Source organism: Rhinopithecus bieti, unplaced genomic scaffold, assembly GCF_001698545.2.
Source record: "Rhinopithecus bieti isolate Rb0 unplaced genomic scaffold, ASM169854v2 scaffold_42380, whole genome shotgun sequence".
NCBI lineage: Eukaryota > Metazoa > Chordata > Mammalia > Primates > Cercopithecidae > Rhinopithecus > Rhinopithecus bieti.
In genome coordinates, this window is record NW_016818327.1 from 1,302,613 (window position 1) to 1,310,835 (window position 8,223).

Here is an 8,223-nt window from a genome sequence, read left to right on the forward strand (position 1 = left end):
AATTTTATAAAAATTATTTTCAGTGAAATTAACTTTTAACTTTTGATTGATATAAGAAAATAGCTTCCAGATATTCATTCAGATGATGTGGACATTTTATATTTTTAGGCTTGACATAATTAAGGATGGGCTGAATAACTTTGGAAGGATCAAATAACAAAATATAAACTATTATTATTTAATTCTCAAGGTCCAAGTCACACATGAAAACACTGATGATCAAACAAAACAATATCACAGTGTCCGGACTTTATTTTCTGCTTTAATATTGAATTTATTTTATGTTTTGGTGTCTAAGAGCTTTCTTATTCTTTGCACATCCTTAAAATAGTATCGTATTTTGTTTCACGGATGCAATATCTTCTCTCATTCATCTAATGATATTAGTTATAATGGACTTTTGTACAGTTCTTATATTGCCTGTTTTCACTGTGCTTTTCTTTCTCATATTACAGACTTTCTAAAAACATCTTTCGGTCATTGGTTTCCTGTTCATTATTAAGAGAGAAAAACTAAAAGCAATTTGAAGATTTTATAACATGGACAGGAGGGCTTGGGAACTAGTGAAGATCCCCTATTTGGAGTGGAAAAAGATACTATCTTGGATTTGCCCAGTAGAAGTTCCTAACATATTCTGAAACATTCCAGAAATAAGAGACTGCCTCCATGAACATTTTTTTAGCCAGTACTGTTTACAGTAAAGTAAGTATTAGAACTGGATGTTTGTTGACAGTACTAGTCAATAACATACTTGAGCTGTTCTCTCTCAGGTCATTTGGGCTGTGATATGTGGTATAGCAGGGAGAAGTGAAAAACTAATTGGAAGGTTAAAAATGCCACAGGGTTGATGAACTCTACTACTTCAGTATGCTCAAGTAACAGGGTTTTTTTTGTTGTTATTGTTGACCAAGTAAAATGCCAAGGTCTTTATTATAGACTGAACTCTGTCCCTGCAAAAATTATGATCCTAATCCCCTAGTACCCCAGACTGTGACTATATTTGAAGATAGGGCCTTTAAAGAGGTGATTAGTTAAAATGAGGTTCTTAGAGTAGACTCTAATTCAATCTGTGTGGTGTCCTTATAAGAAGAGGAAATTTGGACACACAAAGAAAAGATACCAAGTGCATGAGGACCCAGAAGGACAAACATGTGAAGAGGCAGTGAGAAGGTGCCACCTGCAAGCCCAGGAGAGAGGTTTTGGAAGAAACCAAACCTGCCGACACCTTGGTCTCCAACTTCCACTCCCAGAGTGACAAGAAAATAAATTTCTGTTATTTTTACCACCCAGTCTTTGATCGTTTGTTATGGCACATCTAGCAAACTAATATAGTCTTCCAGTAGGCTTTATCTAATAATAACACCCCTTCCCATTTAGCAAGGAAGCCTGAATCAAAGGGATTGTTGAACTCATCCTGTTCATTTAAATGTAGCTGTACCCTCCCCATGATCCAATGAGAAATGAACATAGATACCATCCTCAGGCAAAAGCATGTGCTTAGAAATGCCATCTGGCAGTCCTCCTGATATACCCACTCTAATAAGAAAAGTATTTCAGGCTCTTAGATGTAATCAACAGGTGACTACTTAAGAAACAAAAAAAGTTTATTCAAAAATCTCAAAATTGCTGGGAAGGCTAGCAAACCAGACTTCAGGCTAACTTTTCAGGACTAAAGCTCAAAACCTCATGACAGAATTGGCCTGATGAAAAAACCTGCTGTCGCTGCTGCCTTCCCACCTAGTACTAAAGGAAACTTGGCAGATGCCACCCCCTTGGTGCTACTTCTGCGCCAGGAACTCCGCCTCAAACCCTCTGGGAAACTGCCCTTCCACTGCCAAGACTGAAAGTTGAATACATCTGCTGCGGCAGCCTCCGCCAAAATGGAAGTTTCCCTCAAAGCCAATTCCCTCTTGTTGCTTCTGATACATGTAGCCTAGGCCCAGCGTCTGCATTTTATCTGCTGGCAAGCCTCAAAATTTGAGTTGTGACATAACAAAGAAGCAGGTCTCATTGTCTGGGAATTTACCCAAATACTGAGGGATCTTTCAAAGATGAGGGTTAACCTTTACAATTACAACATTATTGGAGACCAATTCAGACTTGCTGCTGTGACTTACTAGCCTTCATTTTCCTTTCAGCATTCAGTTTTGTATCTTCTCCTGGAATTTCAGCTTCTGTAACTCTAGATGAAATCCTCATTTCAACACCTGGAATGATGCTTATTGGCCAAAACAGCCTATCCAAGCCTTCTCTCTGTAGAAGCAAGAGATGGATTTAAGACAGAAACTGTGTCCCTATGTCCCCACTGATAACCAATTTCAGATGACTTGTCTGTGGTGTCTGTTAATGAAGCAATTTGTTGCAATCAATTAGATAAAACATAAAACAGCTGCTCAAGGAAGTAGATGCTGTTAATCTTAGGAAAAATATTATTTGTATTTCTTAAACTGACAATGATTCAGTATACAGGTTTCTTTTGGTTTTTGTTATTAATAGAATGATAGGATGTGTTTTGACAATGGGACTAATATTAAATTAGATGTGCCACCTGGGAAAAAAAAGCCATATTTTCAGAAGTAAAAAATAGATAAGTTCATACTGATGGAGTATGTCTAGCTCACAGTCATCTTTCAATGCCTTGTCCACATAACCATTTTTTCATCTTCAAAAAAATTTTGAGGACAATTTTGAGACCCTGGTGTCATCATTTTTTGCTTTAAACTTCACCACATTTCCTTTTGCTTCCATTTCTACCACACATCTATATGGGCAAACCCAACTTATAATCCTTCTAAAGTATTACATCCCAGTTTCTCAAACTCTCAAAAATCTTTTCTCTGACCACATTGTACTTTCCTCTCTCCTCTTCCTCTATTATATCTACTGAACTTATTTTCTTATTGCACTGTGACTTCCAAGCCCTACTTATTTCTCCATTCGTCTATCACATCACCTTTTCTTAACTTAACTTGCCATCCCACTGGGCCAGAATCCCATGACCACATCCAAAACTCTCACCATTAGGTAACTCCACCTTTCTTTTGCTCAGCTTCCACATCAAAGCTGCCAAACTTTGTGAGAGAAAGTCATAAAATCATGCCAATGAGATGGTTAAGCATGTATCCTCTAACTTCAGGTATCTGCCCTGCTCCCCCTAATTCATATCTATTATTTCATGTAAATGTCCTAATTTCATAAATTGTTCAAAAAACTTATTTCCTTAACCTGTCTCTACCTAACCTCTTACCTTTGCTAGATGAATGTTTATCTTCTACTTGATTGAGCAATCATCCAAACCAAACCCATACTGCCTGCCTAGAGATGAAAGGCTACAAATAATGATAAGGCAGAAAGTGTGATTATATAAGATTATAACATGTTGTTTCCATGACCACAACCCTGATTTAGGTTCATATGTAGGGACCAACTTACCATGAAGCAGATAAGCTTTAAGGCCCTTCCTTTTTACCATACCAAGACCTTGGAAGGTACCTGCATTAGTTTTTCTGTTGCTGTTTGATAAATTACTTCACAGTTGAGCAACTTAAATGACATAGATTTTGTCTCTCAATTTCTTTGATTTGGGAATCAAGGCATGGCTTAGCTGGTCCCTCTGGTTCAAGTTTTCTCATAAGGCTTCAATCATGGAGTTGGACAGAGCAGGAGTCCCATCTGAAGGTTTGACTTGGGAAGGATTGACTTCCAAATTTATGAGGTTGTGGACAAATTTTTAGTTATTGAGGGTTGTTGATCTGACAGCTTCCTGCTGTTAGCCAGAAGCCACCCTTAATTCCTTATCACAGGAGCCTCCATAAGATGACAACTTGCTTTATCAAAGCCAGCAAGGAAGAGAATCAGCTAGCAAGACAATAGTGACTTATGTGACTTAATCCCATCACCTTGCTCACATTCTATTGGTTAGAGCAGGTCACTAGGCCAGGCTACATTCAAGAAGAAGGGCTTACACAATGGGCTAAATACCAGGAAGCAGGGATTTTGGGGACCCCAGGGCCCTAGCAAAATATTCGCTAGGTCGTATAATTTAATAAATTTTCAAAAATAAGACATTTTATCTGCAATTGGTTAAGGCCACTATCTCCAATTCCACTTTCCTTCCATCACATGTCCCCTAGGAGCACCCCACCCTCCCTTGTCAGGTGGCATTGGAATGATCACAGGAACTGTGTAATACAGATAAGACGGAATTGAGGTGGAGATACATTAAGTTTGGGTTTTGGGTTTTGTGCAGTATGTTAAGTGGTTTGTAGTCAGTTCTTTGAGTAACTAATTTATTTCCAGTCACTCTGGTGTAGGACTGGTTTTCAGAAATACACCCATTCCCTATGATGCTGACTCCATCAGCTTTGTGACATAGAACAGAGGTCATACCTTTATATGAACATGTTCTTAGGCTTCCAGCACTGGCAGAGTTAGGGGATGAAACAAAATATTTCCAAGGTATAGAGCCAGAAGCTTTTTTAAATGGGGTAAGTTCTTTCAATAATTAGGTGTGTATGGCTGGAAGTGGAAGAATCAGTTCTTGACAAGTTCTGTCTTGCCAATAGTACATTCAGTAATTCAGCATGTGCAATCATAAACACACCATTTTTTTCTTTTCTGATGGCTAATTTGTGATATAGAATTATTAGATTTCCTGGGAATAAATAAGAGCAAGTAGGTCTCTGGGCAAAGTTGTATGTTTTATGTATTCAAATATACTGGAGGTCATCCTAGTGTGCAATTAGCAGGAACAAGTTGTAAAATTGGAAGAAAGTTTCCTAAACTCTTGTTTTTTAAACTATTACTAATCATACCACAAAAAAAAGGAACTCATCTTTCTGTTCTCCTTAGAGAAACTTAGGTCACATGTCATAGGAAGAGGCAATTAAATGAATACACAGCTAAAAAGTAAGAAATTAAAATGTTATGAAATGTGTCATGTTGTTGATTAAAATATTCTGATTTCTTTTTAGTTTTGCTCATGATTATGGTATTTATTAGCCTTTAAAATACGTAACTTTTTTCTTTAAAAAATTTAGCGTGAAACTCAATTTTGTATTCTTCTTTTTAAAAGCGTCCAAATTGTATAAGCTTTGGGACCCTACACAACCGTGTCTGTCATTAGTGGCCTGGATGAGGGTAGCAGCTTTCTAAATAATCTTCCTCATTTCACTCACTTCTATTCAAACCCATATTACTCACAGGTTCCAAAGAGCCTTCCTAAGGAAACACTTAGGGGCCTGTGAAAAAATCTTTACTGTTTCCCCATCATAAAAGTTATCTAAATTATTCAGCCTGACAAATAAGGATCTCAGTCTAATTTTCATTTTTACTGTCAACAACTACCTATTTTAGTTTTAGTTTTCTCTGCCATGATAACTACTTGCAACATAATTACTTGCTGTTATAGAGGCATCACTTTTGGTCATTTCTCTCATCATTTTCCCTTTATTCTCATTTTTATTTGTCAAAATCATTTTTATTTGCTACCCATTCATTAAGACCTATCTCAAATGTTGTTTCTCTCATAAACTTTTTTCCCTGCTCTCAGAGCATGATAACCTCACCCACCTTCTGCATGTTTATAGCATTTTCACTCCATTCTCACTGTTCTTGTATTTCATCCTGTGTATTGTACTTTTATCACTTTATTTAAAAAATATTTTTATTCTCCTTGTAAATCCTAAACTCTGTGAAAGCAAATGTTGCTTCTTTTTCATCGTAACCTCTCTAGCACCTCTTAAGTTGTACTGGTAGAACAGTAAATATTATTATCTGTACATAATTGAATGAATGAATAATGCAAACTTTGAATAATAAATGAATTCATTCATTGATTTATTCATAATAAACAAATATTTATTGTGTGCCAGTACTTGTGGTCATTGCTGAGAATCTAAAAACATGTTAAAAAAAAAACAAAAAAAACAAAAATGTGCTCCCTGCCTGTAGGAGGTAACATTCTAGTCAAGCAGACAAACATTAATCCAAGAATCACACCAGCTAATATAAAATTTCATCCTTGACAAGGCCTATGTAGTAAAGGTGCATAGAACTGTGACTGTGTACGGTGTATATGATTTTAACCAGTCAGGACAATTTCATGTATATTTCCCATGATGAACCGGAGATACCATTTCATTTTTAAAAGTCTTCTGTAACGAAATAGCTAAATTATATCTGATTTTATTTAACTACTCCCATAATGTATAATTCCTTAACTAATGAGTTATTTCATTTTGAAAACTTTACAAGATTAGAACAATGGTTTGTCTCATTTCTTAAAAATGGGCATGTTTTTGGTGCTGCTTTCTGAAGGCATGAGTGAAATTGAGAAGCCCAAAGCTTTGTCCTTTTTTTCGGGTATAATGCTCCCTTTATGTGCATTGTGGCTGTTGATAGCTAAGCTGATACTGTCTGTAGTGTTCTTTCTTAGTCTGTCAGTTGCTAACCAATATCTTTGCTTCCACGAAGTATCTTGTCCTGCGACCTGCTTTGTAGATGGTCTGTCTGCTGCAGAGGTTTCTCAGATTAGGTTATGTAATCAGCTGAATTCTGTATACCCAAAAAAGATTTGTTGCAGTCTTCACTCCCCAAATCTCAGAATGTAGCGTTATTTGGAGACAGGGTCTTTACAGAGGTAGTCAAGTTAAAATGAGGTCATTAGGGTAGATCTCTACCCAATATGACTGCTGTCCTTTAAAAAAGAGGGTATTTGTGAAACAGAGACAGACATTTACAGAGAAAAGAGGATGTGAAGACACAGAGAGAATGTCATCTACATGCAAAGAATGCCGGAGGCTGCCAGAAGCTGAGAGAGAGGCACAGCCCTCAGAAGGAACCAAACCCTGCAGAAAACTTAATCTCAGACTTCTGCCCTCCAGGACTGTGGGACAATACATTTCTGTCATGTAAGCCACTTAGTTTGTGGCACTTTGTTATGCAACTCTTGAAAATCAATACATGGTATATTGTCATAGAAAAATTTATGCTAAACTAATGTCTCCAGGATTTTTATCCTCGAGGACTTTTATCTCTCTAGGATTATTTACACTTAAGCCTGAAAGCAAATTTGGAAACAGCAAGCAGTGTTTAAACGTATATGGTCATTAAAATATAAGAACCAAAAGCTCTGTTGTTATCAACATTTCTTTTCTGGGACTAACTTAACTTCACCAGGCCAATCTGGCTGGGACTTCCTCTTTTCCGTGCTGCTACCTCTGACAGAATTAAGAGGGAGGATAGCAATTACACCCTGAGGGCAGAATGAAAGAATCCAAAAATGCTTTCGAGCTCAGGATGAAAGAGGAATGTGCAAGGAGCACAATGCAGTTTTATATAAAAGTCTCTTAATGCTTGGGTTACTACCATATTTACTTTAGGGATTAAACAAACCATTGTATGTCCTGGCTCAGTGCAGAAGGCATTTTAAAATTCACCCAAATGGCTGTTCCTGTGAAGGAGTGCCTGCAAAATAAATAGCTTCTGTTGCTTTCACAACAGGACAGCAGTAGGATGTTTTCCCCATCTGGGTTTAAAAGGGTGAAGGAAAGGCATACAACATATATCCACGGAATAATAGAAGTTGTTATGCTTATTTAATCTATATGGGTAGAAATAATTTTGATAGGTTAAATATATTCTTTCAAGAAATACTTTTTGAGCACCTATAATGTATTAAGTGTTGAGAATACACAGGTGAGCAAAAATACTGAGTCTCTCTGTGAGGGAGTTGGCAGGATATCGAAGGAAATAGATGAGTACATGGCAAATTGCAACAACATGTATAAATGTAAAATTCCAACTGTTACAAGTGCTATTAAAAAGCAATGCATGTTGCAATGACAGTTAGTAATGGAATTTAATTTAATGAAGGAGATCAGGGAAATCTTTTATAGAGTTTGTACTTCTTTTTCACTACCCAACATCATCTGAGCTCCCTTCAAATCTTTAGAGAATTTCCTACATGATAAGCCGTGGCAGAGTCATAAAATGCCTCCCACTCGAGTACTCTAGAGGCTGAAAATGTCAGATACTTGCCTTCCCAGCTTCCCTTGTAACTAGGATGCAGTGGGATCTCTCTCTCTCTCTCTCTCTCTCTCTCTCTCTCTTCTCTCTCTCTCTCTCTCTCTCCTCCCTCCATCCCTATCTCCTCCCTCTCCCTCTCCCTCCACTCTCACATTGATGTGATGCAGAAGTGGCAGTGGTACAAAATCTACCATG